Below are 25,115 nucleotides of genomic sequence, written 5' to 3'. Positions count from 1 at the left end.
CCACCCCCCCCCCCCCCCACCCCCCCCCCCCCCCACCCCCCCCCCCCCCCACCCCCCCCCCCCCCCACCCCCCCCCCCCCCCACCCCCCCCCCCCCCCACCCCCCCCCCCCCCCACCCCCCCCCCCCCCCACCCCCCCCCCCCCCCACCCCCCCCCCCCCCCACCCCCCCCCCCCCCCACCCCCCCCCCCCCCCACCCCCCCCCCCCCCCACCCCCCCCCCCCCCCACCCCCCCCCCCCCCCACCCCCCCCCCCCCCCACCCCCCCCCCCCCCCACCCCCCCCCCCCCCCACCCCCCCCCCCCCCCACCCCCCCCCCCCCCCACCCCCCCCCCCCCCCACCCCCCCCCCCCCCCACCCCCCCCCCCCCCCACCCCCCCCCCCCCCCACCCCCCCCCCCCCCCACCCCCCCCCCCCCCCACCCCCCCCCCCCCCCACCCCCCCCCCCCCCCACCCCCCCCCCCCCCCACCCCCCCCCCCCCCCACCCCCCCCCCCCCCCACCCCCCCCCCCCCCCACCCCCCCCCCCCCCCACCCCCCCCCCCCCCCACCCCCCCCCCCCCCCACCCCCCCCCCCCCCCACCCCCCCCCCCCCCCACCCCCCCCCCCCCCCACCCCCCCCCCCCCCCACCCCCCCCCCCCCCCACCCCCCCCCCCCCCCACCCCCCCCCCCCCCCACCCCCCCCCCCCCCCACCCCCCCCCCCCCCCACCCCCCCCCCCCCCCACCCCCCCCCCCCCCCACCCCCCCCCCCCCCCACCCCCCCCCCCCCCCACCCCCCCCCCCCCCCACCCCCCCCCCCCCCCACCCCCCCCCCCCCCCACCCCCCCCCCCCCCCACCCCCCCCCCCCCCCACCCCCCCCCCCCCCCACCCCCCCCCCCCCCCACCCCCCCCCCCCCCCACCCCCCCCCCCCCCCACCCCCCCCCCCCCCCACCCCCCCCCCCCCCCACCCCCCCCCCCCCCCACCCCCCCCCCCCCCCACCCCCCCCCCCCCCCACCCCCCCCCCCCCCCACCCCCCCCCCCCCCCACCCCCCCCCCCCCCCACCCCCCCCCCCCCCCACCCCCCCCCCCCCCCACCCCCCCCCCCCCCCACCCCCCCCCCCCCCCACCCCCCCCCCCCCCCACCCCCCCCCCCCCCCACCCCCCCCCCCCCCCACCCCCCCCCCCCCCCACCCCCCCCCCCCCCCACCCCCCCCCCCCCCCACCCCCCCCCCCCCCCACCCCCCCCCCCCCCCACCCCCCCCCCCCCCCACCCCCCCCCCCCCCCACCCCCCCCCCCCCCCACCCCCCCCCCCCCCCACCCCCCCCCCCCCCCACCCCCCCCCCCCCCCACCCCCCCCCCCCCCCACCCCCCCCCCCCCCCACCCCCCCCCCCCCCCACCCCCCCCCCCCCCCACCCCCCCCCCCCCCCACCCCCCCCCCCCCCCACCCCCCCCCCCCCCCACCCCCCCCCCCCCCCACCCCCCCCCCCCCCCACCCCCCCCCCCCCCCACCCCCCCCCCCCCCCACCCCCCCCCCCCCCCACCCCCCCCCCCCCCCACCCCCCCCCCCCCCCACCCCCCCCCCCCCCCACCCCCCCCCCCCCCCACCCCCCCCCCCCCCCACCCCCCCCCCCCCCCACCCCCCCCCCCCCCCACCCCCCCCCCCCCCCACCCCCCCCCCCCCCCACCCCCCCCCCCCCCCACCCCCCCCCCCCCCCACCCCCCCCCCCCCCCACCCCCCCCCCCCCCCACCCCCCCCCCCCCCCACCCCCCCCCCCCCCCACCCCCCCCCCCCCCCACCCCCCCCCCCCCCCACCCCCCCCCCCCCCCACCCCCCCCCCCCCCCACCCCCCCCCCCCCCCACCCCCCCCCCCCCCCACCCCCCCCCCCCCCCACCCCCCCCCCCCCCCACCCCCCCCCCCCCCCACCCCCCCCCCCCCCCACCCCCCCCCCCCCCCACCCCCCCCCCCCCCCACCCCCCCCCCCCCCCACCCCCCCCCCCCCCCACCCCCCCCCCCCCCCACCCCCCCCCCCCCCCACCCCCCCCCCCCCCCACCCCCCCCCCCCCCCACCCCCCCCCCCCCCCACCCCCCCCCCCCCCCACCCCCCCCCCCCCCCACCCCCCCCCCCCCCCACCCCCCCCCCCCCCCACCCCCCCCCCCCCCCACCCCCCCCCCCCCCCACCCCCCCCCCCCCCCACCCCCCCCCCCCCCCACCCCCCCCCCCCCCCACCCCCCCCCCCCCCCACCCCCCCCCCCCCCCACCCCCCCCCCCCCCCACCCCCCCCCCCCCCCACCCCCCCCCCCCCCCACCCCCCCCCCCCCCCACCCCCCCCCCCCCCCACCCCCCCCCCCCCCCACCCCCCCCCCCCCCCACCCCCCCCCCCCCCCACCCCCCCCCCCCCCCACCCCCCCCCCCCCCCACCCCCCCCCCCCCCCACCCCCCCCCCCCCCCACCCCCCCCCCCCCCCACCCCCCCCCCCCCCCACCCCCCCCCCCCCCCACCCCCCCCCCCCCCCACCCCCCCCCCCCCCCACCCCCCCCCCCCCCCACCCCCCCCCCCCCCCACCCCCCCCCCCCCCCACCCCCCCCCCCCCCCACCCCCCCCCCCCCCCACCCCCCCCCCCCCCCACCCCCCCCCCCCCCCACCCCCCCCCCCCCCCACCCCCCCCCCCCCCCACCCCCCCCCCCCCCCACCCCCCCCCCCCCCCACCCCCCCCCCCCCCCACCCCCCCCCCCCCCCACCCCCCCCCCCCCCCACCCCCCCCCCCCCCCACCCCCCCCCCCCCCCACCCCCCCCCCCCCCCACCCCCCCCCCCCCCCACCCCCCCCCCCCCCCACCCCCCCCCCCCCCCACCCCCCCCCCCCCCCACCCCCCCCCCCCCCCCCCCCCCCCCCCCGCCACCCCCCCCCCCCCCCACCACTGCCAAGCAGTGAACTTGGCTAAAGGATTTAACTGGAGCTGGGGTGGAGGGGAATCTATGAAGTTCAAGCTGACCTTTGTTCAAAGGGCTCCTGCGCTCTTTGCAATAACAAATATCAATCATTCGCACTTAGCCTTTTGGGGGCTAATTTCTCATCTTTCACCATCACTTTCGGCGATGCTGCTGGGGCCTCTCGGTCTTCGTGTGATGCTCATGTGAAGGGATCATTGTGAGCGCAAGACCGCTTCGGATCTCTTTTCTAAACCTCCTTCCTCCTCCAGGGCTTTGAAGGCCAGCTGTTGAGAACGGTTTCACTTCCAGCACTGGGACAGAATAAAACAAACTGACATTGTCTGATTTCCAGCAACTGAATTTAACTTCCACATGTGGCAAGGATTTCTCATCCCCCGTGACCTCCCTCCACTCATCCACTCACACACTCCGTGACCACATTTATTGGGAAGCGTCCAGAACTTTGCAATCAAACATTTTCTATCCTGTTTCAGGCTTTTATCATTTGGGACCCTGGAGGGTTCAATTTCTTTTTAAAGGCAGTTATTGGGATGGAGACCTAAAGAATAGTACGGTGGTTACAGCATCAGTCTAGGTCAGTGATGGCGAACCTTTTCGAGACCAAGTGCCCAAATTGCAACCCAAACCCATTTATTTATCGCAAAGCGCCAACACGGCAATTTAATCTGAATACTGAGGTTTAAGTTTAGAAAAAACAGTTGGCTCTGAGGCGTGCGTTACTCGGGAGTAAGCTTGGTGGTAGTCGGTGGCTTTGCTTTGAAGCAACCGTGCAACTCTTCCAACGAGTGAATCACGACCCTAGGAGGGTTTACTCAGAAGCAAGCCCCATTGCCAGCAACTGAGCTTACTCCCAGGTAAAGGATCACACTGTAGTTCTTTGCATGAAAATCAGTGGGGTTTTACAGCGCTTAACAGGGTTACCTACACTGCTTCCCCAAAACTAGGTCTTAGGTTTAATGCTAATAATCGAGCTCAGCGGCTCAAGCCAGCCTAGATGTGTGTGTGTGTGTGTGTGTGGGGGCAATTCTGCTTGTGCGTGCCCACAGAGAGGGCTCTGAGTGCCACCTCTGGCACCCGTGCCATAGGTTCGCCACCAGTGGTCTAGATACTGACTTGCATGGTCCAAGCTAGTTGCTCCCGTGCAAACACAACAGGCAGGAGACGGTTTCTTTCCCTCTATTCACATTAGGTTCACATTAGGTTCCATGCTGTCCACTATGTCAGGAAGAATCCACACATCTGCCATTCTGTGCAGGTTACCCCGCATGTTGTGGGAAGATTTTCCGAGCGCCGGACAGTGTACAAAGTCCCCCAAGCTTGTTTTCTCCCCATGGCAGCGAGTGTGACCACCATACAGTGGTGGCAAACCTTTGGCACTCCAGATGTTATGGACTACAATTCCCATTAGTCCCTGCCAGCATGGCCAATTGGCCATGCTGGCAGGGGCTGGTGGGAATTGTAGTTCTTAACATCTGGAGTGCCAAAGGGTCGCCACCACGGATATAGAAGAAGAAAAAGAGTCTGGATTTATATCCCCCCCTTCTCTTCTGCAAGGAGACTCAAGGTGGCTTACAAGCTCCTTTCCCTTCCTCTCCCCACAACAGACACCTTGTGAGGTGGGGGGGGGCTGAGGGAGTTCTGAGAGAACTGTGGGGTGGAGAATGCAGGTGAAGACAATGGTGGGGTGGAGAATGCAGGTAAAGGGGGTGTTTTCTTCCTTTTGCTGCATTACTAGAACTCATTCATTCATTCATTCATTCATTCATTATATTTTTAGACCACCCTCCTCAGTAGGCTCAGGGCAGTGTACTTGTGGGCACCCAATGAAATTTTTGGGAAAGAGTTTCAGGAAAAGCAAAGGAATACCTTCTTTAGAAAAAGAAGAAGAAGAAGAAGAAGAAGAAGAAGAAGAAGAAGAAGAAGAAGAAGAAGAAGAAGAAGAAGAAGAAGAAGAAGAATTTGGATTTATATCCCACCTTTCTTTCCTGTAAGGAGATGCAAGGTGGCTTACAAGCTCCTTTCCCTTCCTCCACCCAGAACAGACACCTTGTGAAGTAGGTTGAGTTGAGAGAGTCCTGAGAGAACTGTGACTAGCCCAAGGTCACCCTGAAGGAATGTAGGAGTGCGGAAACACATCTGGTTCACCAGATAAGCCTCTACCGCTAAGGTGGAGGAGTGGGGAATCGAACCCGGTTCTCCAGGTTTGAATCCACCTTCTTAACCACTACACCACACTGGCTCTGCAGCAACACGTCCATTTTGTCCCAGCTGTTGCAGGGAGGTCCATTTTTAATTTTGCACAGCTATGTGGGTGCAGCTGATTGGATCATGTGACAATTAGCATGGCTGTAGCTGTGGGGGTTCATTTCACTTAAAAATAGAAGAATACTGAGTGAAAATTACATACATACATACATAAGCCTTTATTGGCATCGTCAGAAAAAAGTTACATGAATCGGGAACAATTGCATGGATACATGATAGATAAAAGGCCCCACGGGGAGCACAACAAATACGTTCTACTGGGAACTCTCAACTATCTCCGCAATGAAATTGGCGATCTCTTCACAAAGACCGGGGTCCGAGTTGTTTAACATTAGAGATAACCTAGTCAGATCAGGCAGCCCAGATTGAAAGAAAAAATGTAGGTTGGTATATTTAGATCTGATGTTATCAAATCTGGTGCAGTGCAAGAGTTGGTGAGTCAGGGTTTCAACCACATTGAGTTTGCAACTGCATAACCTTGTGGATTTATCTAAATTGCTGAACCTACCCTTTAATAGGGCAGAGGGCATAACGTTAAAACGCGCAACAGTGAGGGCTCTCCTTGCGCGTGGGTTCGTTAATTAATGGAGGTAATAGGTCATACGTCTCTGCTCAAATGGAATTAGGAGTTGTGTTGGAGAGCAGGTTCGTTTGGCTGCTAGATGCAAATTTGCAAATTCTAGATCTAAAAGCTGATCTCTGAGCCTATTGTACGCTTCTGAGCAGGACATTAGGTTAGAGTGATTCAATAGGCAGGCCGATGGAAATAATCTTTCTCTCCATTAGAGAAAACCAGGGGTTAGCCTGCGTGTCCTGTAGTGTCAATGAGACAAGGGAGCGTTCGGATGGCGAGTGAAAATTATTGATTATTAATTATTTTAAGGTGGTTGTAGGCAGTCTTGGAAGAAGAGTAAATTTAAGAGACTTTTGGGGGTGGAAGGAAGGAACCCACTAATGAGAAAGTAAGTAGATCCTCACAGTCATATGCAGATATAGAAATACGCTCACATCTAAAGAGACAGAAAGATGGGTAGATTAGATTAAAATAGATTGGATTAGGTTGGGATTTTCTGCTCTGCAATTTCCTGGCACTGGAAAGAGAGCAAACCCTTCTCTTCCTCTAAGAAACGACTGTTTATATTTCAGAAAGGAAGATCTTTTGTATACTGCCAGTGACCCTTAAAAATTGTAATCAGGTTTCACGATCGTCATTTGCGTAGCTGCGTGGAACAATTTGATTCAAGTGTTTCACTCACACGCTGAAGCTGAGTGGCTGCAAATGAACAATTGGTTCTCTTATTCCAGAGATCTCTTTCCAAAGATTTCCTTCATTCTTGTGGTTTTCTAAAAAAACTTTTTAGCAAAAAGAAGAAGAGTTTGGATTTATACCCCCCCCCCTCTCTTCTGTAAGGAGACTCAAGGTGGCTTACAAACTCCTTTCCCTTCCTCTCCCCACAACAGACACTTTGTGAGGTAGGTGGAGCTGAGAGAGTTCTGAAGAACTGTGACTAGCCCAAGGTCACCCAGCAGGAATGTAGGAGTGCAGAACACATCTGGTTCACCAGATAAGAGTCCGCCACTCATGTGGAAGAGGGGGGAATCAAGCCTGATTCTCCAGCTTAGAGTCCAGCTTTTCTTAACCACTAGACACTGGCAAGCAGGTTGCTACTCTGAGCCGGAGGGTATCATACTCTAACTCTATGTGAAAACCTGTTATACTACATTGATATATCTGTATTCACATGTATTCTGTTCTTAAACTATTGGCTGGCCTAAAGGCTGTAATCTCTCTCTCTCTCTCCCTCTCTCTCTCCCTCTCTCTCCCCCTCTCTCCCTCCCCCCTCCCTCCCCCCCTCCCCCCCCCCTCCCTCCCTCCCTCTCTCTCTCTCTCTCTCTCTCTCTCTCTCTCTCTCTATCTACATTGATATATCTGTTGAAAGCCCTGAATAACAATCTAAAACAAAGACGGTCTAGAACATGGCGGATGAAGGTACAATTCTACTGAATTCTTTTCCTTGAAAAGAGTTTAGTAATAGTAGTAATAATGGCAGCAGCAACAGGAAGTCTCTGTGAGATTTTGGATCCATCTCCCATTGCTTTGACCTGCGGCTGTCGGGACCTGGCAGACAGTCTAGCCCTCCAAAAATTCTTCATCCTGGCCTCCCCGATATACATCATCCTTACCTCGAGGACCCCTCTCCCCCATCCTTCCCCATATTGTAACAATAATCCATGGGTTAGGGGGGCGGCCCCAAGCCGATCTATCACGCAGCTCAGGGCACAAGGCTGTAGCCAGGGCGGAGTGATGGATCTATCTCTTCACAACATTTTTCTCCCAACTGCCAAAGCAGGAGATAAGCGATCTGCAGGTGAAGCGACGGGTCCTCCAGTCCGGGGCAGTGCCCTCCTGATTGACAGCGGCTAACTCCGCTGGCCTTTTGAAGTGCAGGCTCAGCTGGTGCCTTTGTTCCTGGGCATAACTCATTTTCACACTGGACTGGGGTGGGGGAGAGGAGAGGAGAGGGGCCCTGTAGAATTCACAGAACCCACGCACCATTGCCTGAAAAGCTAGCTTGGTGGAAAAAATACATAATGCATTTGCAAATGCTTGTATTTAATGGCTGGCAATATTTATTTAACGAATACTTTATGGATATTGGATTGGGGTGCTGTGTGGTTTCCGGGCTGTATGGCTGTGTTCTAGCAGCATTCTCTCCTGACGTTTCGCCTGCGTCTGAGGCTGGCATCTTCAGAAGGTCTGTGGCTGGCATCTTCAGAGATCCTCTGAAGATGCCAGCCACAGATGCAGGTGAAACATCAGGCGAGAATGCTGCTAGAAAACAGCCATACAGCCCGGAAACCACACAGCACCCCAGTGATTCCGGCCGTGAAAGCCTTCGACAATACATAGGTATTGGATTGTTTTCCTTGTTTTGTCTTGTGCACTACCTGTATTGCTTAATAAACCCTGCTCAAAGGAGAGCCATAATGCTCGCCAGGTTTAATGTTATGCCTTCTGCCTTGTTGCATGGCAGATTTAATAAGCAAGAAAAGGCTAAAAGATTGTGCCCATGTAACGATGGCTCAGTTGAATCTCTGGCCCACCAATTACTATACTGTCTCAGATTCAAGGAAATCAGATCCAAGTATGTGAATCTTACTCCTTTACATTTACCCAATCTCCCTGATTTAATTAGATTACACTACTTGCTGGACAATCCTGATCCTTCTCTCTGTATGATAGTGGCAGACTTTCTCCTGGAAATTACTAAACACCAGTAGAGTTCCTTCGACCTAACATTTATTTCCTGTATTGTATATGCTTTTTAATCCGTTTTTTTACTATTGTTGTACTGTTGTCTATGCCAATAAAGGCTTGCTACGTATATTTTTTTGTTTTGTCTTGTGTGTGTGTTTTCTAATCTGGCTTCTTCCCTTCGATACTTACAGCCTTTTGGATCCAGTGGATCAATGTATTTATTTATTTAGTTGACTCAAAACATTCATTAACTGGCTTTCTTCCTTATGGAGCTGAAAGCCATTTACATGATCAATAACTTACACAAGATAGTGTACAGATATACATAAAACCAAAAATTAAAATCACTATTTAGGATTGCTTTAATCAAGTGTGGTGCTAAATAAAATGGTCTTCAGGTGCTTCTTAAAAGCTCATTCCGCACATGCAGAATAATGCACTTTCAAACTGCTTTCAGTGCTCTTTGAAGCTGTGCAGAATGGCAAAATCCACTTGCAAACAGTTGTGAAAGTGGTTTGAAAACGCATTATTTTGCGTGTGCGGAAGGGGCCAAAGATTGAAAGCGACAGAGCCAGACACACTTCCCTGGGGAAATTGTTCCATAATCTCGGGGCAGCCACTGAAAAGACCATCTCTCTTGTTCCCATCAAATGGACTCTTTGATTGATTGAACAGCCATGAGGGTCACTCTTAATTCCTGCGCAGGAATGTATGGGAGAAGACAGTCCATCAGATAGCACGGTTCCAAACCCCAGAAAATGCTAGGATTGATTCTCTTTCATTTCCCTCATTATTCCACTAGGCAGGAAGCAGAGTGGTGAAAAACAACCCCCCTTAACCCAAAATTTGCTGATTCCTCCAAAGTCCTATATCATTTGAGATCCTTCATCAATCTCTTTTTTCCTGTCTATCTCCATTCCCTCGGGAACTGAGTGTAGAAAGAAAGCCCTTTCAAAAAGAAATCCCCAAGTAAAGTGGTCTTAATTGGACCAGGGATTCCGCAGCTTTTGAAACCCGATGGATCACGTGGAATGCCCCCTTCCTCTGTGTTTGGAGGCAGATGTTGTTGAGGAAGTTGTATAACAAGAAAGGGATCATAAATATTTGAAGGTGAGCACATTTCTTTTAATGAGGCCAACTGGGCTTGCAGCTCTTCAGGCAGGTTTTATGTTGTTGAGAAGAATCCTAGCCTATTCTTCTGCTCCTTCTCCTGGATTGAGTGATGGGTCACCCAGCCCTGCATGAGCACCCAAGGGAATGCGGTATCTAGCTAAGCTTGTACGAAATGGTTAGCAGCAGTGGCGCAGTGGTTAAGAGCAGGTGTGCTCTAATCTGGAGGAACCGCGTTTGATTCCCTGCTCTGCCACCTGAGCTGGGGAATTCAGATTAGCCTGTATACTCCAACACACACCAGGTGGGTGACCTTGGGCTAGTCACAGCTCTTTGGAGCTCTCTCAGCCCCACCTACCTCACAGGGTGTTTGTTGTGAGGGGGGAAGGGCAAGGAGATTGTAAGCCCCTTTGAGTCTCCTTTAGGAGAGAAAGGGGGATATTAATCCAACTTTTCTTCTTCTACAACAGGATAGACTAGACCAGAGCCAATTGTTTGGTGTCCTCCAGTTTGTGTGTTTTATGTTCAGACTCATGGCGACCCAATGAATCCATATCTTCAAAATATCCTATCTTTAATAGCCTTGCCCAGGTCTTGCAAACTGAAGGTTGGGGCTTCCTTTATTGAGTCAATCCATTTCATGCGGGGTCCTCCTCTTTTCCTGCTGACATCGCCTTTTCCTAGGGACACCTGCATGGATCATTCGCCTGTCTTCTCTGTTCCTATTTAAAGTGGGATTTGTGGGTCTGATGTTTTGCAACAGGAAAAGGGAATTGGATCCTCCCATTCACCCCTCCTTGTCTTGTCATGCTGCGTCACCCCAGGCAATCCTACTCCATCATCCCCCATTGGTGGTGGGATGTGTGGGGCGGGGTGTGGGCTGGCAACCCTATACCACCTCCCCCCAAGGGAAGTGCACACAAACTATTCACCACACACTTTTCAATGCAAAGCAGGCCTTTGTCTCCTGGCTGAGCTCAGAGTGGTGTAGTGGTTAAGAGCAGGTGGATTCTAATCTGGAGAACCGGGTTCGATTCCCCACTCCTCCACCTGAGTGGCAGACTGGGCTTATCTGGTGAGCCAGATGTGTTTCCACATTCCAACATTCCTGCTGGGTGATCTGGGGCCAGTCACAATTCTCTCGGGACTTTCTCAGCCCATCCTACCTCACAAGGTGTTTGTTCTGGGGAGAGGAGCTTGCAGGCCAAGGAGCTTGAGTCTCCTTGCAGGAGAGAAAGGTGGGGTATAAATCCAAATTCTTCTTCTTCATCGTCTCGTCTGATGCTTGTTGGAAGTTTTTCTCCTGACCCCATTGAATGTGGAAACACATCTGGTTCACCAGATAAGCATCTGCTACTCAGGTGGAAGAGTGGGGAATCAAACCCAGTTCTCCAGATTAGAATCCACCTGCTCTTAACCACTACGCCACGCTAGACATATATCCATGACAGTGTCCATTAGCCACAATGACTGGATGGAAACGCCATTCCAGAGGCGGGTAGCAACAGTGGGCGACTTCTGGAGGTCACCTGGCTGTTTATTATTTGATCCAGGATGCTGCAGACATGAGATGGACCATTGATCTAGTCCAGCATGACTGCTCAGGTTCTTATCTTCTAGCTGTCTTGGAAAGACGGGGCAACTAAAGGAAATTTATTCTGAGGGCCTGTTGGAATATAAGGGAGTGATCTGCCACATTCCGCTCCACTGATTTTCAAACCCAAGGATTAGGTGGTTATTTACAGCTGGGTGGACCAAAGGCTGCAAATCCATGTAATTCTAGAAATCCCAAGTATACCTGCTTGGAAGACGGTCCAGTGAAATCAGTGGGGCGTGCTTCGGAATAAAGATTATTAGGATTAGATTGTAAAATGTACAAAATCAATCGCTCTCGGGGTGGACGTGTCTAATCCGTTCAAATGCGAAAATGAATGAGGTTTTAGGACCGCAAGCCTATTACCGGTGATACGGTTGATTTATGACATTTTATAATAGGATTTTTCTTTCATGACTCATAAGTCTGTATATACAGGATGGGGTGGGGTGTGCGTATGTGTGTTTCTCCATGCAGAGATCAGGAATAAGGGTCTGTATGGCATCCAGAGAAAATACAGTCGCATTCTGGTCATGCCTCCCCACAAGGATGTTTGTGGATTGTGATTTTTGAAAAGGCACAGGGCTAGTGTAACCTCTAACTGTGGGTTCTGTGGGGCAGAACTTGGAAGGAGTTGCAAAGAACTAAATTTTAAAAACAAAATGGTTTACTTCCTTAACAAATAACACTTTTAACATTAACATTTAACATTAACAATTTACAGTCCTTCTAGGTAGCATTTCAAGTCCTTATCTTGACAATCTACTGATAAATGCCAAGTCCAATTCTTCCTGCTGGTGGTTGGCATATGAAGACTTCAGAGGCTTGGTGAATGGGATACAAGATGATGAAGGTCCCCAAATGAACTCCCATCAATTACATACATCAATAGCAAGCCCTTAAACAAGGTGTTAAGAGCTTATAAAGAATTAAATCAAGGTCCCAGCCTGGTAGCTTTGCTTCCTCCAACTTCACCAGTTTTGGAGCCTTCTGCTGCTTTGAGTCTCCACCTCTTTCTGGGTCAACCCATTCTGAACATAGCAGACAGAGAACTGCAAAATCCTTCAGCAAGACAGCATGCCAATGTGGGTGGCCAACTTCCAGGTGAGAGCTGGGGATCTTAAGGAATTGTAATTGATCTCTAGATGAAACAGAACAATTCCTTGGGAGAAAATCACTGCTTTGAGGGTGTACTCTATGGCCTTATGCTTCACTGAGCCCCTTCCCCACACACCTCTAAACCTCACCTCTCCAAACTCCATCCCTGAATCCCCAGGATTCCAGTGAAAGATGTAAAATGGCTGCTGATCTACTTCTGGACACAATTCTCACCTAGCATGGTGTAGTGGATAAGAGCAGGTGCACTGGGGAATTGGGTTTGCTTCCCTGCTCTTCCACTTGAGCTGTGGAAGTTTATCTGGTGAACCGGATTAGCTTGTGCACTCCAACACATCCCAGCTGGGTGACCTTGGGCTAGTCTAGGCTGACCAGACGTCCCGCTTTTGGCAGGACAGTCCCGCCTTTAAACAATTTGTCCCGCGTCCCGGGTTCTTACAGAATTATCTCGATTTTCAGGAGGCTACCCCGCTGCCTTCTAGGGCGCATGAGGCAGTCACGGCAGCCCTCCAGCGTGCTTGTGACCCTTGGAGCACGGCCTTCTGGGGCTTGCTGTTTCCCGCCCAGAAGGCAGTGCGCTCCTGCGGCTGCGTGCTCCTGCAGGCGTGCGCGGGGCCGCCTACCCCCCGTCCCGGTTGACAAAGGTTACCATCTTTGTCTACCTTAGGCTAGTCACAGTTCTTTGGAGCTCTCTAAGCCCCACCCACCTCAAAGGTTATTTGTTTTTGGGGGGGGGAAGGGAAAGGAGATTGTAAGCCCCTTTGAATCTCCTTACAGGAGAGAAAGGGGGGATATAAATCCAAACTCTTCTCCTTCTCCTCCCCCTTCCCTTCTTCTAAAAGCCTGAACATTTCAGGGCTAACTATTTCCTGCGTAAAGGTGCCATCAATGCCATTACATTTCCTGGGGTTGCCAGTTCTGGGTTGGGGAATACCTGGAGATTTGGCGACACAACCTGGGGGAGGGTGAAGTTTGGGGAAGGAAGGGAGCAAAGCAGGGATTTGACCCCATAGAGTCAAGCTGCCAGTTTCTCCAAGAGAACTGATAGCTGTAGTCTGGAGATCAGTGGAAGTTCTGGAAGATTTGCGGCCCCTCAGCTCTCCCTTGTCCCAGAGTCATGCTCTAACCACTACACCACACTGGCTACTGATATCTGCTGCAGAGGTCCGGTTGTGAATCTTACCTTTACATCACAGTACAAGAGGCAGGGCCTTCTCTGTGGTAGCATCGTGGAACTGTCTGCTTTCATCAGTTCAACTGGTGCTTAATTTTCTTAGCATTTGCTGCCAGGCAAAAAGCATCTCCTCCAGCTTGTGTATTAGTTTTGCTGTTGGTTTGTGGAGCGGTTTTCTGAATCCTGTTGCCTGACTGCATTTGATCGATTCTCAAACCCTCTCTCTTTATTCTGGGTGTTTTTACTGAGCTCTCTATTGCAATTTAATTGGATTGTTTGATTTGATCAGTTAGTGGAGGATATGAACTGCAAACTGTTTTGTTTTAATGAGTCCCCTTTGTTCTGGACTTGTTATGTATTGTGTGTTTTTTTCTTTTCACAAAATCCTTTTCAAGAGCCATGCTGAGGTGGGGCATGAACACCGCAAACTAAATAAGTTTCTTCCCAACAACTCTACAGTCTCAGGCTTCCTTGGTAAGAAAAGCAGAGTGCTAGCAGGAAACTGATTTGAAACTGTTCGTCACAGAAATGTTAAAAGCCGAGAAAGCTGAGCCTTGTACGCATGGATCTGGAGCAAAATGACATGTCTGGCATTAGAAACTGGCTGGAATATTAAAGCATTCACACCTGGGAACTTAACAGCTAGAAAGGGGGAGCCCTCTGAATGAAAGTGACATGCAAGGAATTTCCCCGGAACATTCTGACTTCAAACATCACATGTGACACACGACAAGTTTGGTCTCGGCAAAATCCAGGGTGGGGCACACCTACCATTTGAGATGTCTCCTTTGACGCAAAGAGCAGCAGCTTAAACAAAGGGGAGAGACCTGGCTGCCTTCCAAGCCCAGAGCTTGTGATCGGGTGCTGCAGAATTTTGTTTTATCAGATACCTAAATCACACCTGTCTTTTCCTTCTTGCTTGTTCTAAGGCACTGAGGTGAAAGAGAGGAAGGCATTAAGCGGCACTGGCTACAATCCAGTGAACATGAGTTACATCCCAATGAAAGCGTGAGACAGCTCCAGTGGTAAAGCATCATAGGTGACAAAACATCATGAAACAGGTAAGGCAGCAGGTGAATGAAGAACCTGTGGGAATTCTACAGCTGGGCATGGAAGTCAGGGAAAAGACCCCCTCCCCCTGTATACACACACCCAGGGCTGGATCCTGACTAAACTGGCAATTTTCACCCATTTCCCGGCCAACTATGTAGGCCTCTCATGTCATTCCATTCTGCCACTGGAAAATGTAGTCTGGATCCAACCCACTCAGTACAGTAAGCTTAAAAAACATCTTATCCTCAAAACAAGAAGACATGGCTGTATCTTTTTAAAGTTCTCAAAAACAACCGAAGAGGAAAGCTGGGTGATTTGGGACCAGACATTATCTCTGGGTGTAACCAATGGAGATGCATATACGGAGCCATATACCCTGCTCCAAGTCTGGTGGAGGAAAAAGCAAGAAAAACATGCTATTCCTTTAATGTCCTTTCCTTTAATGTTGAGAAAAAAAAGCACCAATGTTTACATTTAGCTGGATTGGGCATGAATCTGTTTATTTAATGGATTAATATATCAATCATCCAAAGATAGGATTATGAACCAAAGTGTTTTGAATAGGCCGGCATCTCTCATTTTCCATACAGTCAACCATTTTTCACTTTACCATCCAAGCGTTTCTGATTTTGCCACCACAATACTTTTGAAATGCATCTTCCATCCTTCCAGTTCTGACTCTGGCCCCTTCTGCACATGCAAAATAATGCATTTTCAAACCACTTTCACAACTGTTTGCAAGTGGATTTTGCCATTCCGCACAGCTTCAAAGAGCACTGAAAGCAGTTTGAAAGTGCATTATTTTGCATGTGCAGAATGAGCCTAAGTGGCAGTGCTTTTTCAGTTTGCAGGAGAGAATCACATTCTTTCTTGGAATTGCTTCTCAGGGAAAACTACCCCTTCTCTCTGAGCATTTAAAGGGAATTTTGATTGGGAATGATGTGTTGAGGGGGCAAGAAACACAGATGTTATGAGCGAATGCACTGTGCACATTTCAGTTTTCTGACGTCTCTCTGTAAGACTGCCTGGAATAGGTAGCTGACATCTACAATTAAAACAGTAAAAGAGTGATAACATTTTGCCATTTTAAGAAGTTTGCTCTACAGGTAGTTGGATGCAGGCTAGAGTTTTCAATTTTGGATTGAGAGATTAGAATTGGGGCTGGAGCCGGGAGAACATGGGTTTTCATGCACCTGGGTGTGGGGCAGGCATCTGCCCCCTTCAGCATCTGTGAGATTAACACATAGTTTCTCACAACTTGCTGTTTAAGAGAAAGACAGGGAAGGCTAGAACAATTCCCTATTGTTTTGTGCTTTGGGGCAGATGGTGTAATCATGGTGTAATCATGCGTGATTTAATATGATGGACTGAAATGAACCAAAGAGAGACGTGACCATTTCCCCCTGCAAAAGACGTGAGGTCAGGAGTTAACAGAAATGTGTAAAATGCCTCTAATTTCAAGATGCATCCTCCATATGTGAACGATTGTTTCAAAGGCTAACTTGGTTGGTCTGCAGTAGAACAGTTCGATTGAAAGCTCCCTTCATCGGACTCAAATAGAAGTGATGATTGGGGTGTTGTGTGGTTTCCGGACTGTATGGCCGTGTTCTAGTAGCATTTTCTCCTGATGTTTCGCCTGCATCTGTAGCTGGCATCTTCAGAGGATCTGATGGTAGTAAAGCAAGTAGTAGAAGAAGAAGAGTTTGGATTTATATCCCCCTTTATCTCCTGTAGGAGACTCAAAGGGGCTTACAATCTCCTTGCCCTCCCCCCCTCACAACAAACACCCTGTGAGGTGGGTGGAGCTGAGAGATCTCCGAGAAGCTGTGACTAGCCCAAGGTCACCCAGCTGGCATGTGTGGGAGTGCACAGGCTAATCTGAATTCCCCAGATAAGCCTCCCCAGCTCAAGCGGCAGAGCGGGGAATCAAACCCGGTTCCTCCAGACTAGAATGCACCTGCTCTTAACCACTACCCCACTGCTGCTTTACACTGCTGTGTGAAGCAAGTGGAGTATATATACCTGTGGAATGTCCAGGGTGGGAGAAAGAACCATGTGCATTGGTTAAAAGTGTTGCGTGTGCAATTTGCAAGAGTAATTTGCATGTATTTAGTGGAATCCACCCATTTTCGCATACGTGTGTAACACTGAAGTTGCATAATGAATTAGTGAGGGCATCTGCATAGCAGTTACCTGCGTCTGCACCACTTTCTTCATGGAGGTCCTATTTTTCCACTAAAGGCCACCGAAGTCAGTGCCTTCCATAAAGGTCGATTCCAGCCATTTGCCTGCTCCAGCCTCATTGATGGAGGGATCACAGGTGGTTCATGACAATCTTTCTTAAGCTTGCCACCAAGGGCTGCCTCATGGCAAGGTGCATTTAACCACAGAAGAGCTTGGGGCCATTTTCCCTCGTCCCCACCCCCACGTAGAGACTTTCTGTCCCTCCTGGCTCAGTTTATTTGTTCTTGCTGTTGGAACAGCAAAGTTTTGTTTGTCAAAGCCCTTCATGACAGAGAGTGACAGCGGCGATGTGGTTTGATTTATATCCCCGCTACTTGGGCCAGAGCCTTCGACACGACTCCCCCTCCCACACTCCGGGCCTCCAAAGCCCCCCCCCCATCCAGCCACTCGGTCCTTTGACTCCCTTGGTTCTGGCTGGTGTGGCACAGAGCAGCTTTGCGTATGTTCAGCTGTGGGGTGACCCTGAATAAACCCTGCTGGCGCCAGCTCTTTCCTTCCTTTTTACAGCTGTCTCTGGAGTTGGCTGGGGATTGGTCTGAGGCCGGGCGCTGGCCATATTTTCATGGTGGAGGTACCGCTTCTTGCTGTATCAGCATTATTTGGAAAGCTGGGGGGGGGGCGGTCTTCTTCCTTCCACTGTGCTGGCAGCAGCAGTCTGAAAACCCAGGAGGTCTGTCCCAAAGAGTCGAGTCTTAGAGCACAGGTCTCTTGATTGTGAACTGTGTATCCTCGCCTGCTCCTTCTTTCCAACGCATGTGCAGAGTTAGAGGCTTCCAAGAAAACAGCTGTGCAAGTTGAACATGAATCCCCTCCGCCATAGCCTGGTTTTGTTTCTGTTGAGCCGGGGGTTTCTGGACGCGTAGCTTCAGTCAGAATGGGTTTTCAGTGGTATGGTATATTTAATTTGAATACCATCCTCCCCCAAAAGGCTCGGGGCGGGGCACAACAAAATAATAACTTCTTCTTCTTCTTCTTCTTCTTCTTCTTCTTCTTCTTCTTCTTCTTCTTCTTCTTCTTCTTCTTCTTCTTCTTCTTCTTCTTCTTCTTCTTCTTCTTCTTCTTCTTCTTCTTCTTTTTCTTTTTCTTCTTCTTCTTCTTCTTCTTCTTCTTCTTCTTCTTCTTCTTCTTCTTTTTCTTTTTCTTTTTCTTTTTCTTTTTCTTTTTCTTCTTCTTCTTATTACTATTATTATTATTATTATTATTATTATTATTATTATTATTATTATTATTATTATTATTATTATTATTATTATTATACACATTACAGCACAGCACAAGTGTCTGGAATTCATCTCTGAATATCGAGTCCTTCCCAAGGACCTAGGATATTAGAGGTATTTGCGTAGAATATGTGCAGTTCCTAGAAGTGCTGCTTTCTGCAGCATGTGGACTGATGTTCTGTCTAAGTTTAGGCTTTCCAGATGTTTTTCAAGATTTCTTGGGATTCCTTATTATTATTATTATTGATAGGCCGCCTCACCCCGAAGGGCTCGAGGCGGCTCACAACACGACTGTTTCCAGAACAGTAAATCAATACAACATAAAATCTAAACCCATTAAACCTCAGCAGCAATTAATAGCAATAAAATATAAACAACAAAGGTTTTGTAAAAACACACACGCAGGCGCCCGATCTAAAGGCCAAAGGAGAGGGGAGGGGAGGGCAGGGCCCAAGATGGAATCAGAGCCCTACCAAGATGGAAAAAGGCAGCTTAGTTTCCGTTTCAGTGGGGGGCGGTAGAGACGCCAGTAGCCCTCAAAGCCGGTGGAATAGCTCAAATCTTACAGGCCCTCTGCAAGGAATTCACCCAAAGGGCCCATGGGAGGTGGGACAGCTGGAGGTAGAGCATTCCACCAGGCAGGGGCCAGAGCCGTAAAGGCCCTGGCCCGAGTCGATAAACATAACATTGTACAACAACCATCAATAAACATAGTATCATAAACATAACGTCATTAATCAGAACATAGCATCATAAATCAAAACATCATACAACTATCAGTAAAAGCATCAATAAACATAGGGTCAAATAAACATAGTATCATAACATCATAGACATAATATTATAAATATAGCAACATAGACATAGTATTATAATACTAATAAAAATCCATACAATGCAGTAATAATAGAAGATATAAAACATAATAAATACAATTAAACCAGTTAAAACTGAACATGTGAATGCACCGATTATTTATTTAGGCCACTTAGAGGACTCCATTTCACACAAAGGAAGACCTTCTTGACAGCATACAAATGATTAAATGCTATGGCCAGTGATGAGGGAGCCAAATGTAATTCCAGTGGACAGGAGTTCCAAAGATTAAGGGCAGCTGTCAGGAAGGGCCTTGTATTAATCCCTACCAAGCATGCTTCTGAATGGTCTGCTCCTGCAGAAAACCTTCTTGGATGGTTGCAGACAGATAGCTATGGGCAGGGGAGGTCTTTCAAGACCATGGGGTCAAGTGAGGGTTTGGCAACAGGCCTGAAGAAAAACGTCCTTTTCATAGAAGCTTAATTTGTAAATATGGAGAGCTGAGGTGTTTCATGGCATGGAGGTGAACAAGGACCCCTTAAAGAACAAGGACTCAATGTAAGGCTCATTCCGCACATGTAGAATAATGCACTTTCAAACTGCTTTCAGTGCTCTTTGAAGCTGTGCGGAATAGCAAAATCCACTTGCAAACAGTTGTGAAAGTGGTTTGAAAATGCATTATTTTACGTGTGCGGAAGGGGCCTAAGTGAAAGAGAACCAGGGTTATATAGTTGTTCAGCAAGCTTCCCACTGGAGATGGGGGAAGTCTCACTTCTACTTTTCTTTCCCATCGGTGGGAGAATAACTTTTTAAAAAATGGCCATTAGGCTAGAGGTGGGACATCATATTCATTGAATACCCAGAAGTGACATCATGCTTCCTTAGGAATCACCAACAATTCTGTGGGTAAACCATAGAGTTTTGGGTGATTCCCAGAGAGGATTGACATCACTTCTATGAAAAAAAAATCACGAAGTGATGCCAATCCTCTCTATGGTTTTACCTGGAGTTGCCAACCTCTAAGTGGCACCTGGAAATCTCCAGCTATTACAGTTGGCCAAGATCAGTTCCTCTGAAGAAAATAGCTGCTTTGGAAGGTAGAGTCCATGGTATTCTACCTGATAAAGTCCCTCCACTCTTCAAACACTGTCCTTCCCAAGATCTAGTCCCAAAGTTTCCAGGTACTTTCCAAACCAGAACTGACAACCCTTGTTCTATCATTAAGTTTCTGGCAGTTATTAAAGAGATGTGACATCACTTCTGGGTTTTCTCCCGGAAGTGATGTCACACAATTGCTAATGGCCAGACTCAGTGTCCTTGCCTTCCCCACTCTCCAGGTCTGCTGGTTGTTGCCAAGCCAAAACCAGCAACCCTTCAAAGCCCTGTAAACATTTTGGCTTCAATATAACATTCTGAAGTAATGTCCTTTATACATGTACAGAATAGTAGGATCATGTTTCCCCCAACAAGGGTAGAGAGCAATTTTGCGGTCTATTTCATGTCAAGAAAATGGCATGGGTGGGGGGGAAGGATTACTCTGCCCTTACACAGAAGTCCCATGAGTTAGAAATGCTTGGGAGTTTCAGTCAGAATAACAGATTCCTAATTGGCCTATTTGGAAATTCCCCCTTTTGGATGGGGAGGAAGGGAGATCTGGTTTTATGTCATGCATTTCCAAATTCATTCAACTGTATATTTTTTTCCCTATGCTGTAGAACAAACAAGAAGGAAGTTATATATCCCCAGCCAGCTGGAGACAGCTTAGCAACCTAACCCTTACATGCATATTATGTTTGCAATTAAACCTAAAACATGAGCTTACTTACCAACCAATGCACAAATAATCAGATATAAGATGTTTAATACACACACATATATATATAGTGCTCACTGCTGGCCAGATTTTGTTCCCACATAAGCCAAGAGAAGAAACTTCTGCTACAAATAATACCAGCATGATTAAAAACCTCAGCTCTGTTTTCAGCATAATGGATCTTTCGCGTGAGATTGCAGGGCCGAAATTCGGCTGTATTTGCCCACATTCAGTGATCATGCGCTCAGTTATGCAGTAAGAAGCTACACAGAAGCCTGAGAGTAGGGTACCATTCCTGTCGCATTTGGGGTACATATAAACTGCCACCTATGTGCCAACTGGCCATAAATGAAGTTGGAAAGCTCATCTGTACATGTTCAGAAGTAATATTTTCTTTGGGCATAATTCCATGGGCCCAGTTTAGCACCATAAAGATTGATTTTATTTAGTGGGAGATGCTGAGACGTGTGCTTAACTTCTCCTTGAAATCAGTGGCCCTTGGAAGTACTTCAGCTTGGGTTGGAGAGAAAAAACTGCTAGTTTAGCCATTAAAAAAAACCCGACAAGAGGAATGAAATGGGCTGTACTTGTTCTGGGGAAGACAGTTCTGCAAAGTTCTTCTCCAAAATGCTTTTTATAATGTCGTAAAGACATTATATTTTTACTGTGCAGAACCCGCCAGGATGAACCTTCCAAAGCAGTCAATTTCTTCAAAGGGAACTGATATCTGTAGTTTGGACATCAGTTGTAATTCCATTCAAACTCCAGGTCCCACTTAGTGGATGGTAACTGTACCTGGTAGAAGGTTGAGCTATCAGATTATCTGTGTGAGATTTTAATGAGTAGGAAGCTTAGAATCATAGAGTCGGAAGAGACCCCAAGGGCCATCAAGTCCACCCCCTGCAGGAACATACAATCAAAGCACTCCTGTCAGATGGCCATCCAGCCTCTCTTTAAAAACCTCCAAAGAAGGAGACTCCACCACACTCTGAGGTAGTGCATTCCACTGTCGAACAGCCCTGACAGTCAGGAAGGTGGAATCTCTTTTCCTTCACCTTGAACCCATGACTCCTGGTCCTAGTCTCTGGAGCAGCAGAAAACAAGCTTGCACCCTCACCAACATGACATCCCTTCAAATATCTAAACATGGCTATCATGTCATCTCTTAACCTTCTCTTCACCAAACTAAACATACCCCAAGTCTCTCCTGGTAGGGCATGGATTCCAGACCTTTTATCATTTTGGTTGCCCTCTTTTGGACCCATTCCAGCTTGTCAATATCCTTCATGAACTGTGCTGCCCAGAACTGTACACAATATTCTAGGTGAGGTCTAACCAATGCAGAACAGAGAGGCACAATTACATCCCTTGATCTAGACACTATACTCCTATTGATACAGCCCAGAATCACATATGGGAAGGATAAGAAATGCCCTTGAGTTCTGGAAACCCATTCCCCCACCTCACTCCCAGCTTTCTATTCTATCATTATCCCTTGAAGAGCTTCATATATGGGGAAACAGATAAAAATCTTTAAATATATTACGCAGCATTGAAATCAAGAACGAGGAGAAATGAGGTGTCTGGATTTATTGGACATACATTTGAGGTTGTGTTCCAAAGATAAATTACGACAAGACGGAGGAGGAAAATCCAAGTACTGTGACATACTTTATGAGTGAGTCTATAGGATGTCCTAGCCAGGCCCTCTACAAAGATACAATATATGGATGTTTAACACAATCCTTCACCTCATCCCAGGTCAAATCTTCTTCTTATTCATCTAAATTGTACCGAGGTTAAGGGAGTTGCTGCAGATTTATGAAGTGAGTGAAGGAATCTTGGCCCAAACTCAGAAGAATTTATATCTCCTGAAAGCTGCAAATATCTATCCTGAGAGGCCAGACGGCTTCTGAGCTTGGCTGTGCGTGTTCCGTCATGCATATTTGTCTGAACCAATGCAGAAATCCCAACTCTGAAATGACTCAAGGCCAATTCAAGAAACCATTTGGTGAATGGACTGTTGATTTAAGAGGCTGCCTATTTGCTTTGCGGAAAGTGGAAGGGCTAACTCCAGAAGTGCACAGGGACACACATACTTTAAATTGCAGACATTTTGATAATGTATTACCCTAGACAACTAGTGGCTCATAAATTCCAGCTGAACCCTGCCCTAATGCAAGAGTGATCTTGGTGATTCTGGGCTAGGAATGCCAGGTCTCCTGCTACCAGCCCGTGGCCCAGTATGTCACTTCCAGGTTGTACCAGGAGTAAAAGTAGCTTTAGCCACTCCTATTGCCTCTCCTGGATGTAGTGATACTGACTTCACATGCCTCCCCATATCACCTTTCCCTAGCTTCCAGAAAGGTGAAAGGTAGCCTGTTTTTCCCACATGGCAAATCGTATGCCAAGTTTTGCCAATCTAAGCCCACTGGTTTCATTGGGTTTAGACAGGGATAACTGCATAGGGCTGCCTTGTAATTGTGGTCCAATTCTGAAAAAAGAACAGAATATCCCGGCGTACTAGAGCTGACCAATGCAAAAGTAAAAAGGAATCACTGGTTCTCCAGACACCTACTCCACAACTGAGCCTCTAATGCATCCATCAACATTACAGTCTGGATTGTATTATATAGGAAATCCCAGAGTCGCTGGTCTATCGGTTGAATTAGCTACAAATTCATTTCAGATTAGAATCCCATTTTCAAAAGGCCGCCTGTGCCTCTTACGACGGCTCAGAGAAAGCGAGGGACCGGGAATGGATGTTATTAAATTTGATGCTCGTAATTCCTTGCCTCCTGATTTCTCTTTTGGGTAACTGCAGTCTCTTGAAAGGTTTTACGTTTATCTTGAAACACCAGAAGAAAATTCAGTGCATGTACAATTCTCCCCCCCTCGCCCACCCCTGACCATTTAGGAGGAAAGACAACCTTTTCTGTGGTCAGTAAGAAGGTTGGGGTAAAATAGTTGTTGAAATCATGTGCTTGTTGCAATCAAGTGCTTGCTCACTAGACCCTGGGAAATTTGGGAGTCGATTTTGGGGATGGAAAAGATGTCAGCAAGGATGCAGTATCATAGAGCCCACCCTCCAAAGCTACCATTTTTTCCAAATGATCTGATTCCCTACAGTCCAGAGTTCAGGAGTATCAGTGGCGTAGGAGGTTAAGAGCTTGTGTATCTGATCTGGAGGAACCGGGTTTGATTCCCAGCTCTGCCGCCTGAGCTGTGGAGGCTTATCTGGGGAATTCAGATTAGCCTGTGCACTCCCACACACGCCAGCTGGGTGACCTTGGGCTCGTCACAGTTCTTCAGAGCTCTCTCAGCCCCACCTACCTCACAGGGTGTTTGTTGTGAGGGGGGAAGGGCAAGGAGATTGTAAGCCCCGTTGAGTCTCCTGCAGGAGAGAAAGGGGGGATATAAATCCAACCTCCTCCTCCTCCTCCTCCTCCTCCTCTTCTTCTTCTTCTTCTTCTTCTTCTTCTGCTTCTTCTTCTTCTTCTGCTTCTGCTTCTGCTTCTGCTTCTGCTTCTTCTTCTTCTTCTTCTTCTTCTTCTTCTTCTGCTTCTTCTTCTTCTTCTGCTGTTGTAATTCTGGGAGATCTGGAAGTTAACAATCTTAGACAGCAGGAATTATGAACTTCACCCCAGCCATGGATTCCCCCGGTGGGCATAGACAAAAGACCCTCTCTGAAAACCACTGAGTTCAAATTTCCTGGGTGAAAACAGTAATTGTGAAAAAGAGATTCAACAGGCCTGTAATGTTCTCTGAAGACCCTCCCCCATCTAGGGTTGTCAGGTCTCCCCATGGCCACTAGCAGAGGGAAGGGAGAGTTGCCACCTCCAGGTTTCCTCCTTGGGAGGAAATGGCTGCTTTGAAAAGTGGGCTCTACGGCACTGTATCTTGCTGTGGCTCCTCCCATTCCCAAACCTGTCCTCCCCAGGCTCCGCCCCCAAATCTGCAGGAATTTCCCAGGCCAGAGTTGGGAACCTTCCCTACTTGGTAGATTAGGCTGGGAGATATGCAAAACATATTGGAAGGAACGTCGGATTAGATTCAGATGGAGTCGAAATTGGTGGGAGAAACATTAATCATTTGAGATTTGCAGATGACACCCTATTATGGCCACAAAGGCCGAAACCTCCAGAGAAAAGCTCACGACAGGTCCCTTCACCCTCCACAGCCACGGCCTCTTGACTGGGTCCGTAACCTGATCTCTGGAGGGTTTTTCCTCCCGTGTGTGAGTTTGTGCTCATCTGTTTCTAGTATTGACACCGATTCTCCTTTCAACAAAAGGGTGGGTTCCCATGAACTCCCGTGCTTTATTAGCAGCTGGTTCTTATTAGGGATTAACCCATAAAAAAGAAAAAGGGTAATACAGTCGGCAGTGTGTTCTTCCCTGTAACGCTTCGCCATGTGTTTTAATTTACCAATCAACCAATAAAGCCCTGCCCCCCACCGATGACCCGCATTCCATACCTCACATATTTTGCTTATTTTGATAAATGTCATCTTTTT

The sequence above is a fragment of the Sphaerodactylus townsendi genome, linkage group LG14, assembly GCF_021028975.2.
Source record: "Sphaerodactylus townsendi isolate TG3544 linkage group LG14, MPM_Stown_v2.3, whole genome shotgun sequence".
NCBI lineage: Eukaryota > Metazoa > Chordata > Lepidosauria > Squamata > Sphaerodactylidae > Sphaerodactylus > Sphaerodactylus townsendi.
Note: the sequence above shows the minus strand (reverse complement) of the source record.